Here is an 18768-nt window from a genome sequence, read left to right as displayed (position 1 = left end):
AGTGTGATTAACTTGTCCAATAAGATGAAATAGAAATGAAAAATTTTACATATTTTCGGTGTCCGTAGATTTTGGTAGATTTTGCAAAATAGTCTTCTTAATAAAATTTTTCTATAGAAATAAAATTTTGACAACATTTTCTATAGAAATAAAAGTTTGACAATATTTTCTATAGAAATAAAAGTTTGAAGTTTTCTATAGAAATAAAATTTTGACAAAATTTTCTATAAAAATAAAATTTTAACAAAATTTTCTATTAAAATAAAATTTTACCAAAATTTTCTATAAAAATAAAGTCTTGACAAAATTTTCTATAGAAATAAATTTGGACAAAATTTTCTATAGAAATAAAATTTTGACAAAATTTTCTATAGAAATAAAATTTTGACAAAATATTCTATAGAATTGAAATCTTGACAAAATTTTCTATAGAAATAAAATTTTTACAAAATTTTCTATAGAAATAAAAGTTTGACAAAATTTTCTATAGAAATAAAATTTTGACAAAATTGTCTATAGAAATAAAATGTTGACAAAATTTTCTATAGAAATAAAATTTTTACAAAATTTTCTATAGAAATAAAATTTTGACAAAATTTTCTATAGAAATAAAATTTTGACAAAATTTTCTATAGAAATAAAATTTTGACAAAATATTCTATAGAATTGAAATGTTGACAAAATTTTCTATAAAAATAAAATTTTGACAAAATTTTCTATTAAAATAAAATTTTGAAAAAATTTTCTATAAAAATAAAATTTTGACAAAATTATCTATAGAAATAAAATTTTGACAAAATATTCTATTAAAATAAAATTTTGAACAAATTTTCTATAAAAATAAAATTTTGATAAAATTTTCTATAGAAATAAAATTTTGACAAAATTTTCTATAGAAATAAAATTTTGACAAAATTTTCTATAGAATTGAAATGTTGACAAAATTTTCTATAGAAATAAAATTTTGACAAAATTTTCTATAGAAATAAAATTTAGACAAAATTTTCTATAGAAATAAAATTTTGACAAAATATTCTATAGAATTGAAATGTTGACAAAATTTTCTATAGAAATAAAATTTTTACAAAATTTCTATAGAAATAAAATTTTGGCAAAATTTTCTATAGAAATAAAATTTTGACAAAATTTTCTATAAAAATAAAATTTTGACAAAATTTTCTATAGAAATAAAAGTTTGACAAAATTTTCTATAGAAATAAAATTTTGACAAAATTTTCTATTAAAATAAAATTTAAAAAAAAAATTTCTATAAAAATAAAATTTTGACAAAATTATCTATAGCAATAAAATTTTGACAAAATTTTCTATAGAAATAAATTTGGACAAAATTTTCTATAAAAATATAATTTTGACAAAATTTTCTATAGAAATAAAATTTTGACAAAATTTTCTATAGAAATTAACTCTTGACAAAATTTTCTATAGAATTGAAATGTTGACAAAATTTTCTATAGAAATAAAATTTTAACACATTTTTTTATATTTCATGTTAGCCTGATACCGAAACAGGCAATTAACGTCCAAATGCATTATATCTAATTTTACAATTATTAATCGAGCTTTATGGATAGATTTAGATTAAGGAACATGATTAATAAAGTAGAGGCGTTTTCTTTTCAATGACTCTATTAATCATGTTCCTTAATCTAAATCTGTCCATAAAGCTCGATTAATAATTGTAAAATTGGAAATAAAATTTTCGTAAAATTTTCTATGGAAATAAAATTTTCAATAGAAATAAAAATTTTCTTTAGAAATAAAAGTTTGGAAAATAAGTTTGACAAAATTTTCTATAGAAATAAAATTTTGACAAAATTTTCTATTAAAATAAAATTTTGGTAAAATTTTCTATTAAAATAAAATTTTGACAAAATTTTCTATAAAAATAAAATTTTGACAAAATTTTCTATAGAAATAAAACTTTGACAAAATATTCTATAGAAATAAATTTGGACAAAATTTTCTATAGAAATAAAATTTTGACAAAATTTTCTATAGAAATAAAATTTTGACAAAATTTTCTATAGAAATAAAATGTTGACAAAATTTTCTATATAATTGAAATGTTGACAAAATTTTCTATAGAAATAAAATTTTTACAAAATTTTCTATAGAAATAAAAGTTTGGCAAAATTTTCTATCGAAATAAAAATTTGACAAAATTTTCTATAGAAATAAAATTTTGACAAAATTTTCTATAAAAATAAAATTTTGACAAAATTTTCTATTAAAATAAAATTTTGACAAAATGTTCTATAACAATAAAATTTTCTATAGAAATAAATTTGGACAAAATTTTTCTATAAAAATAAAATTTTGACAAAATTTTCTATAGAAATAAAATTTTGGCAAAATTTTCTATAAAAATAAAATTTTGACAAAATTTTCTATAGAAATAAAAGTTTGACAAAATTTTCTATAGAAATAAAATTTTGACAAAATTTTCTATTAAAATAAAATTAAAAAAAAATTTCTATAAAAATAAAATTTTGACAAAATTATCTATAGCAATAAAATTTTGACAAAATTTTCTATAGAAATAAATTTGGACAAAATTTTCTATAAAAATAAAATTTTGACAAAATTTTCTATAGAAATAAAATTTTGACAAAATTTTCTATAGAAATAAATTTGGACAAAATTTTCTATAAAAATAAAATTTTGACAAAATTTTCTATAAAAAATACAATTTTGACAAAATTTTCTATAGAAATAAAATTTTGACAAAATTTTCTATAGAAATAAACTTTTGACAAAATTTTCTATAGAATTGAAATGTTGACAAAATTTTCTATAGAAATAAAATTTTAACACAATATTCTGTAGAAAATTTTAACACAATATTCATGTTAGCCTGATACCGAAACAGGCAATTAACGTCCAAATGCATTATATCTAATTTTACAATTATTAATCGAGCTTTATGGATAGATTTAGATTAAGGAACATGATTAATGAAGTAGAGGCGTTTTCTCTTCAATGACTCTATTAATCATGTTCCTTAATCTAAATCTGTCCATAAAGCTCGATTAATAATTGTACAATTGGAAATAAAATTTTCGTAAAATTTTCTATGGAAATAAAATTTTCAATAGAAATAAACATTTTCTTTAGAAATAAAAGTTTGCAAAATAAGTTTGACAAAATTTTCTATAGAAATAAAATTTTGGCAAATTTTCTATAGAAATAAAATTTTGGCAAAATTTTCTATTAAAATAAAATTTTGACAAAATTTTCTATAAAAATAAAATTTTGACAAAATTTTCTATAGAAATAAAATTTGGACAAAATTTTCTATAGAAATAAAATTTTAACCTAATATTTTGTAGAAATAAAATTTTCGTAAAATTTTCTATGGAAATAAAATTTTCAATAGAAATAAACATTTTCTTTAGAAATAAAAGTTTGCAAAATAAGTTTGACAAAATTTTCTATAGAAATAAAATTTTGGCAAAATTTTCTATAGAAATAAAATTTTGGCAAAATTTTCTATTAAAATAAAATTTTGACAAAATTTTCTATAAAAATAAAATTTTGACAAAATTTTCTATAGAAATAAAATTTTAACCTAATATTTTGTAGAAATAAAATTTTCGTAAAATTTTCTATTGAAATAAAATTTTCAATAGAAATAAAAATTTTCTTTAGAAATAAAAGTTTGCAAAATAAGATTTTTTATTTAACAGTTCTTTGGTAAAATTTTCTCCAAATTTTGGTATTTTTTTGTCGAGTGGCAACCGTGCCTGCACCACCTTAATGAGTCTTTCAATACGAGTAAAACACCTGGCATACTTTTAGGAGCTATTAAAATGAGTGTTTGGGATTCTGCCACTTTAGCCCCATTACTATGGCCTGTCGCAAATTGTGACTTTTGCGACATACGTTTACGATGATATAATACGTATGTCACAAAAGTCGTAGACCTACTGCAGAAACCCTAAATTTGAATTAAAGAAATTGTGAATATTTTTTAATTTAATTTAGTTAGGTTCCCCGATAAAAGGTACGCAAAATGCTTTATATTGTATTTATTCAAAACTCTACTAGATTTGCATCTCTCATTCGCAACTTCAAACTATTCTTGGTTTTCGTGGTCAATAATTTCCATCCAAGCTTTAGTTGCATCAGCGACTGACTAGCTACAATTTTGAAAATTTTTTATTAGTATGACAATTGGCACTAATAAGCCAAAAAGGTGATTTTATAAAATTCTCTCTAAACAGCAATTCACTTATGCAAGATTTAAGTAGTTTCCCTTGCTTGCAGTTTCTGTAGAAATTTGTGAAAGGTTAACTAGTATGAGCGAGTACCGACCATCACGTTTACTGCACCATTGAGTAGTTCATAGTAATTTCGGCTTGAAGTTTCCAATTGAAATAATTATATTCTCAAGTTTTTTTTTAAATTCGTTAATAATTTTATGAACATTCCATTCCTGCCTAGCTGAAGGGACTGAGTTTGCGACGTTTGCTACTTTTTCGACGTTTATTTGATGTTTACGACGTTTACAACTTTGCGACCGTCGCAAACCTTAAAAGTTTAATACAGACCATCTCTGATTATAATTACTTTCCTGCTACTTACAAGTTTTTTCTTTTAAGGTATATTGTAAGTTAAATGAGATTGAGATTTGTTTTCTTAACAGCAACTGAATTTTATTTCATTACATATTGCCTCGACAATTTTTAAAAGAAATTAAATCTTAATTTAGCTCATGATTTTAATTATTTTGGCTTAATCTAACGACATAAACTTCAAATTAAAAAATAAAAATAATAAGTTTATATTCAAAGTAAGTACAAAAAAGTCTTAAATTCGAATATCGCACAAAATAGTTCATCATTTTCAAAAATTAATAAATTTTATCTAAATTTTTGTTGTCTCGAAAAAATTTTAGCAAAGCTCTAAATTTTGCTCAACAAGTGAAACAAATTAATTGTTTTAATACAATTTCATTTTTTAATTCTATCTCTCTCAAGTCAGGACATTTGATAGATATTATAGATACATTTTCTGAAATAAATCTACAGTTTCTGTCGTAATGGGTTCTCACATTGAAACCATTAGTGAAAACTGTTAGGAATGTCTGTGTCTTACCATTCAAAATTTAGAGTAATTCTCTCAACTAAAGTGAACTAAATAATTTGCAAATGCATTGTTTTCTTCAAGTTATTATCCTAACAAATAAATAAATATATAATTTTCCAAAAATTTCTTTATTTGCTGAATTTTATTTGTTACAATATGAAACTTTATAGGATTTACCCTTCATGCTACTGCAGTGAAACGTCCCGCATTAATGTATCGACTACATTGCCCAGCACAAAATGTTGCATACTTTTCGGAGAACTTAAAAAAACACTTATAGCAACAGTGTTGATAATGTAAGATTTTATTCGTACTCGTAATAGCTATTCTACTAATGGCGATTTCGATTGGGAAAAAGGTGCAACATTCTCGAAATTGATTGCCCCATATAAGGGACACTGTCATAGATTTTGGATCCTGTATCCCTCAAAATGTTATGAATTAATAATAACTTTGGAATGGCACTATCATTTGGGCGAAAATACAATGAGGGAAAAAGTAGTGAAACACCAAGGCAACATATTTTTTGCGAAACGAAAACGCCCTAAGTTAACGATACAAATTTAGGAATAAAAAATATCACAAATTGACTTTTCGACAAAGAAAACTTCTGTTCAAAATGTCAAAGCCGATTCATACAACTGATTAATATTCGAATACGTTAGCAAAAAATGAAACCCACCCATTTTTGTCAACAGCGGTGATTTGACAGCTGATCAACTACAAATTTGTCTATTCGGCTTCGGCCAATTATTACTGGATCACACATAAATAAAAACACGTTAAGAGAATACGAGCCCCTATTCGATTATTTGTCCAACTATTCATGCTATTCATGGGCTTTTATAGAAACCTAATATTGAACTAGATTGGATAAAAAATTGTTAGAAAATACAACAATTATAAACATATTTTCAAATTTTAATAAATATATTTTCATTAGTTGGCGGCTACCAATTAGAAATTAATTTCCGCTTTTTTTTTGGCCGAACAGTGTAAAGGCGGTATGACGGTTTTAGAGTTGTGTTACGCCTTTTAAACATTTTTTTTAAATTTGAGGGAAGAACGAGTATAAATTTAACACATGGCTAACAACAATGAAAAATGCATAATTTTCAGTTTGCAAAATTGTTTGAGGTGGTATTGCACTACGACTTACCTTTTCTTTCCACCAAAGAAAGGGAATTAAACCACGATATACAAATGACCGGCGGTATAAATATGGACCAACAATGATTGGATTTGAATTTCGAGAAAAACTAAATCTGTTACTTGGAGAGTAACATTGTAACCATCCTTCTTTTCATTTTGGCACGTATTCTCCCGAATGATTTAAATCTTTACTGCTTCTTTGGGATTCCCCAAACACTACTTAAGAAAAATATTTTTTTCTTATTGGATCCTGATATTCAGGCAGACATAAGCATTTAACTATTTCAGTATTATGTTTATGTTTCAGTATTTAATGTTTAAACCAGTTCTACAATAAATTGAAGCTATCAATTTTTGAGTCGCCATATGAACGCTGGCGGAATTAGAGTTAATTGGACGCTTAAGATGCCTCCAATGCTGTTTATTCTCATAATTGTGCACCTCGCAATGATAAACAAAGTACATACCCACTTCGTTTACAACACAGCTTTAAAATTTCGTCCTTTCATCTCAGGCCAGAAATTTAACCTATTAAAATGTTGCCAAAACTTTTTAGGCTCGTCTAAAATTTTTCTCTTTGTTTTGAGTCATTTATAATCTTAACCCTCTAATGTCAGCCGATAAAATATTCTCGGCTTAAAACACCTCAATTTTAAATATTTTCCTTTTGTTTTTAGTTGTATATCCGCTTACAAAGACTATCGTAATATTGTAATTCCGGTTGCCACAGTTGGTAGAATTCTTCCAAAAATAGTACTTCATAAATTTATAAATAAAAAAAAACTCTATAAATAAAAATAAATTTTTGACACAATTTTCTATAGAATAAAATTTGGCAAAATTTTCTATAGGATAAAATTTTGACAAAATTTTCTATAGAAATAAAATTTTGACACAATTTTCTATAGAAATAAAATTTTAACAAAATTTTGTATAGAAATAAAATTTGGCAACATTTTCTATAGGATAAAATTTTGACAAAATTTTCTATAGAAATTAAATTTTGACACAATTTTCTATAGAAATAAAATTTTAACAATATTTTCTATAGAAATAAAATTTTTACAAAATTTTCTATAGAAATAAAATTTTGACAAAATTTTCTGCAGAAATAAAATTTTGACAAAATTTTCTATAGAAATAAAATTTTGAAAAAAAAGATTGTAGAAAAAACTCCACCATAGGATGGGGGTATATTAACTTAGTCATAACGTTTGTAACACATCGAAATATTGCTCAAAGACCCCATAAAGTATATATATTACTGGTCGTGGTGAAATTCTGAGTCGATCTAAGCATATCCGTCCGTCTGTGGAAATCACGAACGAAACGAGCTATCGACTTGAAACTTAGCACAAATAATTGCGTCTTGGAGGACCAAATTTCAAACGATCCGGTTGAAATTTGGTATGTGGTGTACGTATATGGTCTCTAACAACCATCAAAAATTTGTCCATATCGGTCCATAATTATATATAGCCCCATAAAAACCGATCACCAGATTTGACCTCCGGAGCCTCTTGTAGGAGCAAAATTCATCTGATCCAGTTGAAATTTGGTACGTGGTGTTAGTCTCTAACGACCATGCAAAAATTGGTCCACATCGGTCCCTAATTATATATAGACCCCATATAAACCGATCGCCAGATTTGACCTCCGGAGCCTCTTGGAAGAGCAAAATTCAACCGATCCGGTTGAAATTCTGTACGTGGTATAAGCATATGGTCTCTAATAACCATGCAACAATTGGTCCATATCGGTTCCTAATTATATATATAGACCCCATATAAACCGAATCCCCAGATTTCACCTCCAGAGCCTCTTGGAAGAGCAAAATTCAACCGATCCGGTTGAAATTCTGTACGTAGTATAAGAATATGGTCCCTAATAACCATGCAACAATTGGTCCGTATCGGTCCCTAATTATATATAGACCCCATATAAAGCGATCCCCAGATTTCACCTCCAGAGCCTCTTGGAGGAGCAAATTTTATCCGATCCCGTTGAAATTTGGTAGCTGGTGTACGTATATGGTCTCTAATAACCGTGCAACAATTGGTCCATATCGGTCCATAATTATATGTAGCCATATAAAAACCGATCACCAGATTTGACCTCCGGAGCCTCTTGTAGGAGCAAAATTCATCTGATCCGGTTGAAATTTGGTACGTGGTGTTAGTATATGGTATCTAACGATCATGCAAAAATTGGTCCACATCGGTCCCTAATTATATATAGACCCCATATAAACCGATCGCCAGATTTGACCTCCGGAGCCTCTTGGAAGAGCAAAATTCAACCGATCCGGTTGAAATTCTGTACGTGGTATAAGCATATGGTCTCTAATAACCATGCAACAATTGGTCCATATCGGTCCCTAATTATATATATATATATATAGACCCCATATAAACCGATCCCCAGATTTCACCTCCAGAGCCTCTTGGAGGAGCAAATTTTATCCGATCCCGTTGAAATTTGGTAGCTGGTGTACGTATATGGTCTCTAATAACCATGCAACAATTGGTCCATATCGGTCCCTAATTATATATAGACCCCATATAAACCGATCCCCAGATTTCACCTCCAGAGCCTCTTGAAGGAGCAAATTTTATCCGATCCGTTTGAAATTTGGTACCTGGTGTACGTATATGGTCTCCAACAACCACGCAAAAATTCGTCCATATCGGTCCCTAATTATACCCCATATAAACCGATCCCCAGATTTTAATTCCGGAGTCTCTTGCAAGAGCAAAATTCATCTGATTCGATTGAAATTTGGTACAGTGCTCTAGTATATGGCCCCTAACTGCGGTGCAAAAATTGGACCATATCGGTCTATAGTTATATATAGCCGATGGCCAATCACACAAAAATTGGTCCATATTGCCAAAAAAAATCTACCAACATTTTATTTCTATACAAAATTTTGTCATAATTTTATTACTGCGAGTATAAAAAAAAAAAGTTTTGTCAAAATTTTATTTATGTCGAAAGTTTTGTCACAATTTTATTTCTATAGAAAATTTTATTTCTATAGAAAATTTTGTCAAAATTTTATTTCTATAGAAAATTTTATCAAATTTTTTTTTCTATAGAAAATTTTATCAAATTTTTTTTTTCTATAGAAAATTTTGTCAAAATTTTATTTCTATAGAAAATTTTGTCAAAATTTTATTTCTATAGAAAATTTTGTCAAAATGAATCATATGCGCCTTTTTAATTTTTTTGTGTAATATATACCCCGTATGGACTAACTTACAATTTAGAAGACGGCATTAAGAAGTTTTAAGATACCTTTCCATCGGCAAGTGTTACGGCAACCCAAGTAATTCGACTGTGGATGATAGCTTTTAGTAGAAGTTTCTACGCAATCCATTGTGGAGGGTACATAAGATTCGGCCTGGCCGAACTTACGGCAACCCAAATAATTCGACTGTGGATGACAGCCTTTAGTAGAAGTTTCTACGCAATCCATTGTGGAGGGTACATAAGATTCGGCCTGGCCGAACTTACGGCTGTATATACTTGTTTTTTCTCTGCCTTTTACAAAATCGAAATTTTCTTGCAGCGTGAAATTGTCTGTTTTTGACAAATTTGTAAAAGACCATTAGTAAATAAGTTTGTAAAAGACTTTCTCAAAATATTATAATATTTTGTCTAAACTATTGTACCATAAATCTGATATCTGATATCGGTTCAAAACAAGATGAAAAAGTATTGAAAAAAATACTATAGTCCTGCATTTCCCATCCCTGGGTGATACACTTGACAAATATTTCACGGAAGTCAATAATAATTCGTCGCCATAGTCAAACTTTCACACAATTTGATTTCATATTGGGGGATATATAAAATTATGGTAGAAGTATTATTTAAAAACAGTATCCAGATATTTCGAAAAAGTTTGACACTAATTTTGATCAAATGTAGAGCCAATATATGCTGTTTGTATTAAGTACATTGGAAATGCTGACTCCAAACTCATTTTTTTATCCTAATTAGTTCAAATTTAACGGATTTCTTCGTCACGTCCATTTTCAAGTTTTGACAGCTTTTAACATTTCAAATTTCTCGAATATAAATTGAGTCTTCTTGCAGTTCTATGGGATTAAAATAACACTTAAATTGAATACTGTAAATGTCAGATTTGCTTATATGAAAATACGGTCTTCTCAAATCCTTCAATAATTTCGCACTGTTTTCTATTTAGTTGAACTTTATTAAATTATTTTCTCTCTTTAATTCTTTTATCCCCTACAATCCTAAATATATCATTAGTTCTGATTCACAAGAACCCATTACTATCAAAAAATCATTTTTTACATTCTAATCGCAATTTAATTTTTTTTATCTTTTTATCATATATATTTAGCTTTCAATAAAACTTTTTTTCCATTATCTAATTTCTTCACTTCCTTTTTAAAATCTCCTTATTTCATAAGAGTTTCAATCACCATTTCATAAACTCAATGCATTCATTTTCTCAGTGCTCAATATAAAGGTATTCTATCAACATTTAAATATAGAAAATACAATTTAAAGCTAAAATTAAATTATTATAAAATTTTCTTGAAATTTATTCTATTTTCCAATACAATAAAAAAGAACTTTTTATATACAGTACAGTATTATATTTATTTAGTTTAGGATATTATGGGTAAGTATAAAAGTAAGAATGTCTTTTTTTTTTGTTGACCCGGTTATTATATCTTAGGATAAATTCTGTAACGCCAATATGGAAACGAAGACAAGTAGTCAAAGTATCATTTCCTGAGGTGTTCAAATTCAAATTCAGGCCTCTAAGGGAAAAACCTTTTGGTTTTTCGGAAGAATTTCATCCGATTTGTTTCGTTATAACTTCCTTATCTCTATATGAATTGCAGATTAAATTTTCTCCGTACGTGTTCTAGGGATCACTTTATAAAATTAATCCCATTCCCAGATCTTATTTCTTGGGAAGTTGGCAATTCAATTTCTCATAAAGTGGACTTAATTTTTTATTTTATCCATCTTAGTCTTTTTTTTTTAAATAAATTAACATCTCCGTTGAAATCAATGTCGAAATATTGGAAAGATACATTTATTAAAAAAGTGATTTAATAACAAGTAAATACTGAATAAAAATCGGTCGGGCCGAATCTTAAATACCCCGGCAAAAAAGAGCTTCCAAAAAAGTAGTTTGGATCCCCAATTTGTAATCCGAAAGTTGTGCAAACTTGGATCATATTCAATGAATTTTACATGGGCTTGTCATAGGACGGAAGTACTTCATTTTTGGATATTGCTTTAGAAGTTGTGCCTATGAAATTAATTTAGATGAAAAAATTAAAAAAGCTAAAAATGCATTTTTTTCTAATTTCACTTTTTATTTTTATTACTATTTTTTGTTAAACTTTTATTTTCTTAACATATTAGATAATTTTTACAAACACGGCATGACATTCTAACTACTTCCTAAGATGTTCTTTATTATTATGAATAACAAAACAAACAACGCTTCTTCAAATCTCACCAGCGTCAATTTTTATACCCTCCATCATAGGATGGGGGTATATTAACTTTGTCATTCCGTTTGTAACACCTCGAAATATTGCTCTAAGACCCCATAAAGTATATATATTCTGGGTCGTGGTGAAATTCTGAGTCGATCTAAGCATGTCCGTCCGTCCGTCCGTCTGTTGAAATCACGCTAACTTCCGATGAAACAAGCTATCGACTTGAAACTTGGCACAAGTAGTTGTTATCGTTGTAGATCGGATGGTATTGAAAATGGGTCATATCGGTCCACTTTTACGTATAGCCCCCATATAAAGGGACCCTCAGATTTGGCTTGTGGAGCCTCTAACAGAAGCATATTTCATCCGATCCGGCTGAAATTTGATATATGGTGTTGGTATATGGTCCCTAACAACCATGCAAAAAATGGTCCACATCGGTCCATAATTATATATAGCCCCCATATAAACCGATCCCCAGATTTGGCTTGCGGAGCCTAAAAGAGAAGCAAATTTCATCCAATCTGGTTGTAATTTGGAACATGGTGTTAGTATATGATCTTTAACAACCGTGCCAGAATTGGTCCATATCGGTCCATAATTATATATAGCCCCCATATAAAACGTTCTCCAGATGTGACCTCCGGAGCCTCTTGGAGGAGCAAAATTCATCCGATCCGGTTCAAATTAGGAACGTGGTGTTAGTATATGGTCGCTAACAACCATACCAAAATTGGTCCAATCACACAAAAATTGGTCCATATCGGTTCATAATCATGGTTGCCACTAGAGCCAAAAATAATCTACCACAATTTTATTTCTATAGAAAATTTTGTCAAAATTTTATTTCTAGAGAAAATTTTGTTAAAATTTTATTCGGTTCATAATAAAATTTTAATCATTGTCAAAATTTTATTTCTATAGAAAATTTTGTCAAAATTTTATTTCTATAGAAAATTTTGTTCAAATTTTATTCGGTTCATAACCATGGTTGCCACTCGAGCCAAAAATAATCTACCAAGATTTTATTTCTATAGAAAATTTTGTCAAAAGTTCATTTCTATAGAAAATTTTGTTAAAATTTTATTTCTGTAGAAATTTTTGTCAAAATTTTCTTTCTATAGAAAATTTTGTCAAAATTTTTATTTCTATAGAAAATTTTGTGAAAATTTTATTTCTATAGAAAATTTTGTTAAAATTTTATTTCTGTAGAAAATTTTGTCAAAAATTTTTGTCTACTTTGTCCAATACTTATACGTATTGGATCGATCTTTTTTGATTTAATATATACCACGTATGGACTTACATACAATTTAGAAGATGGTGTTAGGAGGTTTTAAGATACCTTGCCATCGGCAAGCGTTACCGCAACTTAAGTAATTCGATGGCAGTGTTTAGAAGAAGTTTCTACGCAATCCATGATGGAGGGTACATAAGCTTCGGCCTGGCCGAACTTACGGCCGTATATACTTGTTTTATTAAATATTTTTCTAAAAAAATATTTTTTATGCTATACATTGTTATACCCTGCGCCACACTGTGGATTATAAGTTAGAAGGAGACGAGATAGACACATGGTGCCTTTGGCAATAATGCTCATGGCGGGTCCCTGAGTCGATCTAGCCATGTCCGTCTGTCTGTGAACACATTTATGTGATCAAAGTCTAGGTCGCAGTTTAAGTCCAATCGCCTTCAAATTTGGCAGAAGTTCCTGCTTTGGTTCAGAATAGAACCCTATTGATTTTGGAAAAAATCGGTTCAGATTTAGATATAGCTCCGATATATATCTTTCGCCCGATATGGACTTATATCACTCCAGAAGCCAGAGTTTTACCCTAATTTGCTTGAAATTTTGCACCAGGAGGACAATAAGTACTATAGTCAGGTGTGCCAAATTTGAATGAAATCGGTTCAGATTGAGATATAGCTCTCATATATATCTTTCGTCCGATATGGACTAATACGGTCCCAGAAGCCAGAGTTCCACCCCAATTTGGTTGAAATTTTGCACTAGGAGTACAATTAGTAGTGTAGTCAAGTGTGCCAAATTTTATTGAAATCGTTTCAGATTTAGATATAGCTCCCATATATATCTTTCGCCCAATTTTCCCTCATATGACCACAGAGGTCAAAATTGTAGTCCGATTTACGTGAAATTTTGCAAAATACTAAGTATGCATGTCAAATTTGGTTGAAGCCGGTTCAGATTTCTATATTGCTTCCATATATATGTTTTCCGATTTCGACAAAAATGACCACAATACCCACATTTTCCTTATAAAATCGCCACTGCTAAGTCGAAAACTTGTAAAAGAGACGCAAATTTACCTTTATTTCTAATACATATCTATCGACCTATAAATCATAAATACACTTTTGCGAAGTTGCCTCAAAATTGGTTCAGATTAAAATATTTCCCATATTTTTTTTACCAACATAGTGTATCGTCCCAGGGCATTAGCTGACTTAAATTTTAAGCCTATAGATTATAAATTTTGTTCAGATGGATACATTTAAATCTCAGAAGGAGATTTAAATGTATGTATTTGGGACAAAAACCTTTATATATAGCACCCAACACATTTGACGGATTTGATATGGTATCGAAAATGTGGATTTTCAAAGTGGTGCAGGGTATAATATAGTCGGCCCCGCCCGACTTTAGACTTTCGTTACTTGTTATACCCTGCCCCACACTGTGGAACAGGGTATTATAAGTTACTGCATATGTTTGTAACACCCAGAAGGAGACGGGATAGACACATGGCGTCTTTGACAATAATGCTCAGGGTGGGTCCCTGAGTCGATATAACCATGTCCGTCTGTCCATCTGTCCGTCCGTCCGTCCGTCTGTCTGTGAACACATTTTGGTGATCAAAGTCTAGCTCGCAATTTAAGTCCAATCGCCTTCAAATTTGGCACATGATCCTAATTTGGGTCAGAATAGAACCCTATTGATTTTGGAAGAAATCGGTTCAGATTTAGATATAGCTCCCATATATATCTTTCGCCCGATATGCACTAATATGGACCCAGCAGCCAGAGTTTTATACCGATTTGCTTGAAATTTTGTACAAACATAACACTTAGTCGTATAGTCAAGTGTGATTGAAATCGGTTCAGATTTAGATAGCTCCCATATATATCTTTCGCCCGATATGGACTTATATGGCCCCAGAAGCCAGATTTTTGGCCGAATTTAGTTGAAATTTTGCACTAGGAGTACAATTAGTAGCATAGTCATGTGTGCGAAATTTGATTGAAATCGGTTCAGATTTAGATATAGCTTCCATATATATTTTTCGCCCGATATGGACTTATATGGCCCCAGAAGCCAGAGTTTTGGCCTAATTTGCTTGAAATTTTGCACTAGGAGTACAATTGGTAGTATAGTCATATGTGCCAAATTTGATTAAAATCGGTTCAGATTTAGATATAGCTTCCATATATATTTTTCGCCCGATATGGACTTATATGGCCCCAGAAGCCAGAGTTTTGGCCCAATTTGCTTGAAATTTTGCACTAGGAGTACAATTAGTAATATAGTCATATGTGCCAAATTTGATTAAAATCGGTTCAGATTTAGATATAGCTCCCATATATATCTTTCGCCCGATATGGACTTATATGGCCCCAGAAGCCAGATTTTTGGCCGAATTTAGTTGAAATTTTGCACTAGGAGTACAATTAGTAGCATAGTCATGTGTGCGAAATTTGATTGAAATCGATTCAGATTTAGATATAGCTCCCATATATATATTTCGCCCGATATGCACTTATATGGACCCAGAAGCCAGAGTTTTATCCCGATTTGGTTGAAATTTTGCACAAGGAGTACAATTGGTAGTATAGTCATATGTGCCAAATTTGATTAAAATCGGTTCAGATTTAGATATAGCTTCCATATATATTTTTCGCCCGATATGGACTTATATGGCCCCAGAAGCCAGAGTTTTGGCCCAATTTGCTTGAAATTTTGCACTAGGAGTACAATTAGTAATATAGTCATATGTGCCAAATTTGATTGAAATCGGTTGAGATTTAGATATAGCTCCCATATATATGTTTTTCTGATTTCGACAAAAATGGTCAAAATACCAACATTTTCCTTGTTAAATCGCCACTGCTTAGTCGAAAAGTTGTAAAAATGACTCTAATTTTCCTAAACTTCTAATGCATATATATCGAGCGATAAATCATAAATAAAGTTTTGCGAAGTTTCCTTAAAATAACTTCAGATTTAAATGTTTCCCATATTTTTTTACTAACACTGTGTTCCACCCTAGTGCATTAGCCGACTTAAATTTTGAGTCTATAGATTTTGTAGAAGTCTATCAAATTCTGTCCACATCGAGTGATATTTAAATGTATGTATTTGAGACAAACCTTTATATATAGCCCCCAACACATTTGACGGATGTGATATAGTATCGAAAATGTGGATTTTCAAAGTGGTGCAGTGTATAATATAGTCGGCCCCGCCCGACTTTAGACTTTCCTTACTTGTTTTTATTTATTTTTTTGTTCGTATATTGTATAAATATTTTTTCCGTTAAAAATCAACAAAAAATTAAAAATTTTCCCAATTTGTAAAAACCTTCTCAAAAGAACTTCAATGGAAGTGAAAAAGTCAAACGGCACAGGTTCAAATCTCAGCGGGGATATTTTTTTATATTTTTTTTTATTGATTTTCTATTTTTTGTTTGCGAAATTTAACTGTTTTATTTTTTTAATTTTCACTTAAAACTGCCTCATTCCATACTTTCTAAGACTTGTCCAAAAGGACTGCTTCGGAAGTGGAAAAAATCGATAGGCGATCAACATTTTATTTCTATAGAATATTTTGTCAACATTTTATTTCTATAGAAAATTTTGTCAAAAATTAATTTTGGTATGAAATTTAGTCAAAATTTTATTTCGGTAGGAAATATTGTCAAAAATTTATATCTATAGAAAATTTTATTTTTATAGAAAATTTGTGAAAATTTTAGTCCTATAAAAAATTTTGTCAAAAATTTATTTCTATAGAATATTTTGTCAAAATTTTATTTCGATAGGAAATTTTGTCAAAAATTTATATCTATAGGAAATTTTGTCAAAATTTTATTTTTATAGAAAATTTGTAAAAATTTTATTTCTATAAAAAATTTTGTCAAAAATTTATTTCAATAGAATATTTTGTCAACATTTTATTTCTATAGAAAATCCTGTCAAAATTTTATTTCTGATGAAAATTTGGTCAACAACTTATTTCTATAGAAAATTCTGTCAAATTTTTATTTCTGATGAAAATTTGGTCAAAAATTTATTTCTATAGAAAATTTTGTCAAAAATTTTTTTTTATATTTATCTACAGAAAATTTATGAAGTACGATGAATTCTACCAACTGTGGCAACCGTGATTACAATACTACGGTAGTCTTTGTAACCGGATATACATCCAAAAATAAAATTAAAATTGAGGAGAACAAACTAAATTTAATTTTCTTTAAAATTCAGTCTAAAGGAGCTCTTGACAATAATCTTCAATGGAATTTTTGTTGAAATTTGTTGAAAAGTACTTTTTCGCTCAAAAAAATACCTTTTTTGTACTTTCTTAAAAATTTTATTTTCCATTCGTTATCGGAAGTGGAAAGAAATTAATGATGCGATTTAAAAGATGCGGATGCGATTTAAAAGAAATGTTTGTGGAAGAACTACCAATTTTGTTTGCTGGAACCATGAATCAAAACATATAGTTGTTTCCTTGAAAACTCTTCATCGGGTTACTTGAAAACATATACCCTGCCAAGCAAACATATATACCAACATAAAAATCGAGAGACCTAACACATGGGGGTTATACCAAAAAAATGACCGATCCACACCATATTCGCTTCATCTATTTACGGACCTAAAATACCTCCAAATTTTGAATTTCAGGCAAATCGGATAAAAATATTGATGTCTAGATGCTCAAGAGCTCAAAACGGGAGATCGGTCTATATGAGGGAAACACGAAAATACCGTCAGGATTTCACTTTCAGGAAAATCAGTCAATAAATGCAATTTCTAGAAGTTCAAAAAGTCAAATCAGGAGATCGGGCTACATCGAAACATGGACCGATACACACCATCTTCCGCCACCGTGGTGCAATGGTTAGCAGCCCGCCTTGCATACACAAGGTAGTGGGTTTGATTCCTGCTTCGACCGAACACCAAAGAGTTTTTCAGCGGTGGATTATCCCACCTCAGTAATGCTGGTGACATTTCTGAGGGTTTCAAAGCTTCTCTAAGTGGATTCACTGCAATGTGGAACGCCGTTCGGGCCCGGCTATAAGAGGGAGGTCCCTTGTCATTGAGCTTAACATGGAATCGGGCAGCACAGTGGAATCGGACAGTTCATCACTGTGGAATCACAATGGACTGAATAGTCTAAGTGAGCCTGATACATCGGGCTGCTACCTAACCTATGGACCCAAAATATCTCTAGGTTTTGAATTTCAGCCAAAACGGATAAAAATTCGAATATTAACCCTGAACAGTCATCCTTATTTTTTGTACATTAACGTCATCCTTCGTCATTTTGACTACGGCTCATTTCAAGACGCTATAATTTTCATCGTGAGCGAAAAAGTGAACCAAACTTGAATTTATTTTCTTATTCAATTTGGTTTTGATTAGTATAAAACAAAAATTCATAAAACGGACGAATTAGTATAACTTAAATTTACCATTTCCCAATAGACTAAAATGCATTTTAAATCGAAAATGAAATTACGTGTCGTCATTTTGACGAATGATGACTGTCTAGGGTTAAGACGATCAAGAAGTCAAATCGGGAGATCCGGCTATATGGGGGCTATATTAAAACGTGAATCCTCTCGGTAGGTTAGGTATAGCGACAGCCCGATACTATTCAGTCGATTGTGATACCACAGGTAGTGAACTTCTCTCTTATTAATGAGTGCTACCCGAATCTATGTTAAATTCATTGACAAGGGACGTCCTTCTTTTAACCGAGTGGCTC

This window comes from Haematobia irritans, chromosome 2, assembly GCF_050003625.1.
Source record: "Haematobia irritans isolate KBUSLIRL chromosome 2, ASM5000362v1, whole genome shotgun sequence".
Classification (NCBI taxonomy): domain Eukaryota; kingdom Metazoa; phylum Arthropoda; class Insecta; order Diptera; family Muscidae; genus Haematobia; species Haematobia irritans.
The sequence above is the reverse complement of the archived record's forward strand: the minus strand, read 5'-3'. Positions refer to the sequence as shown.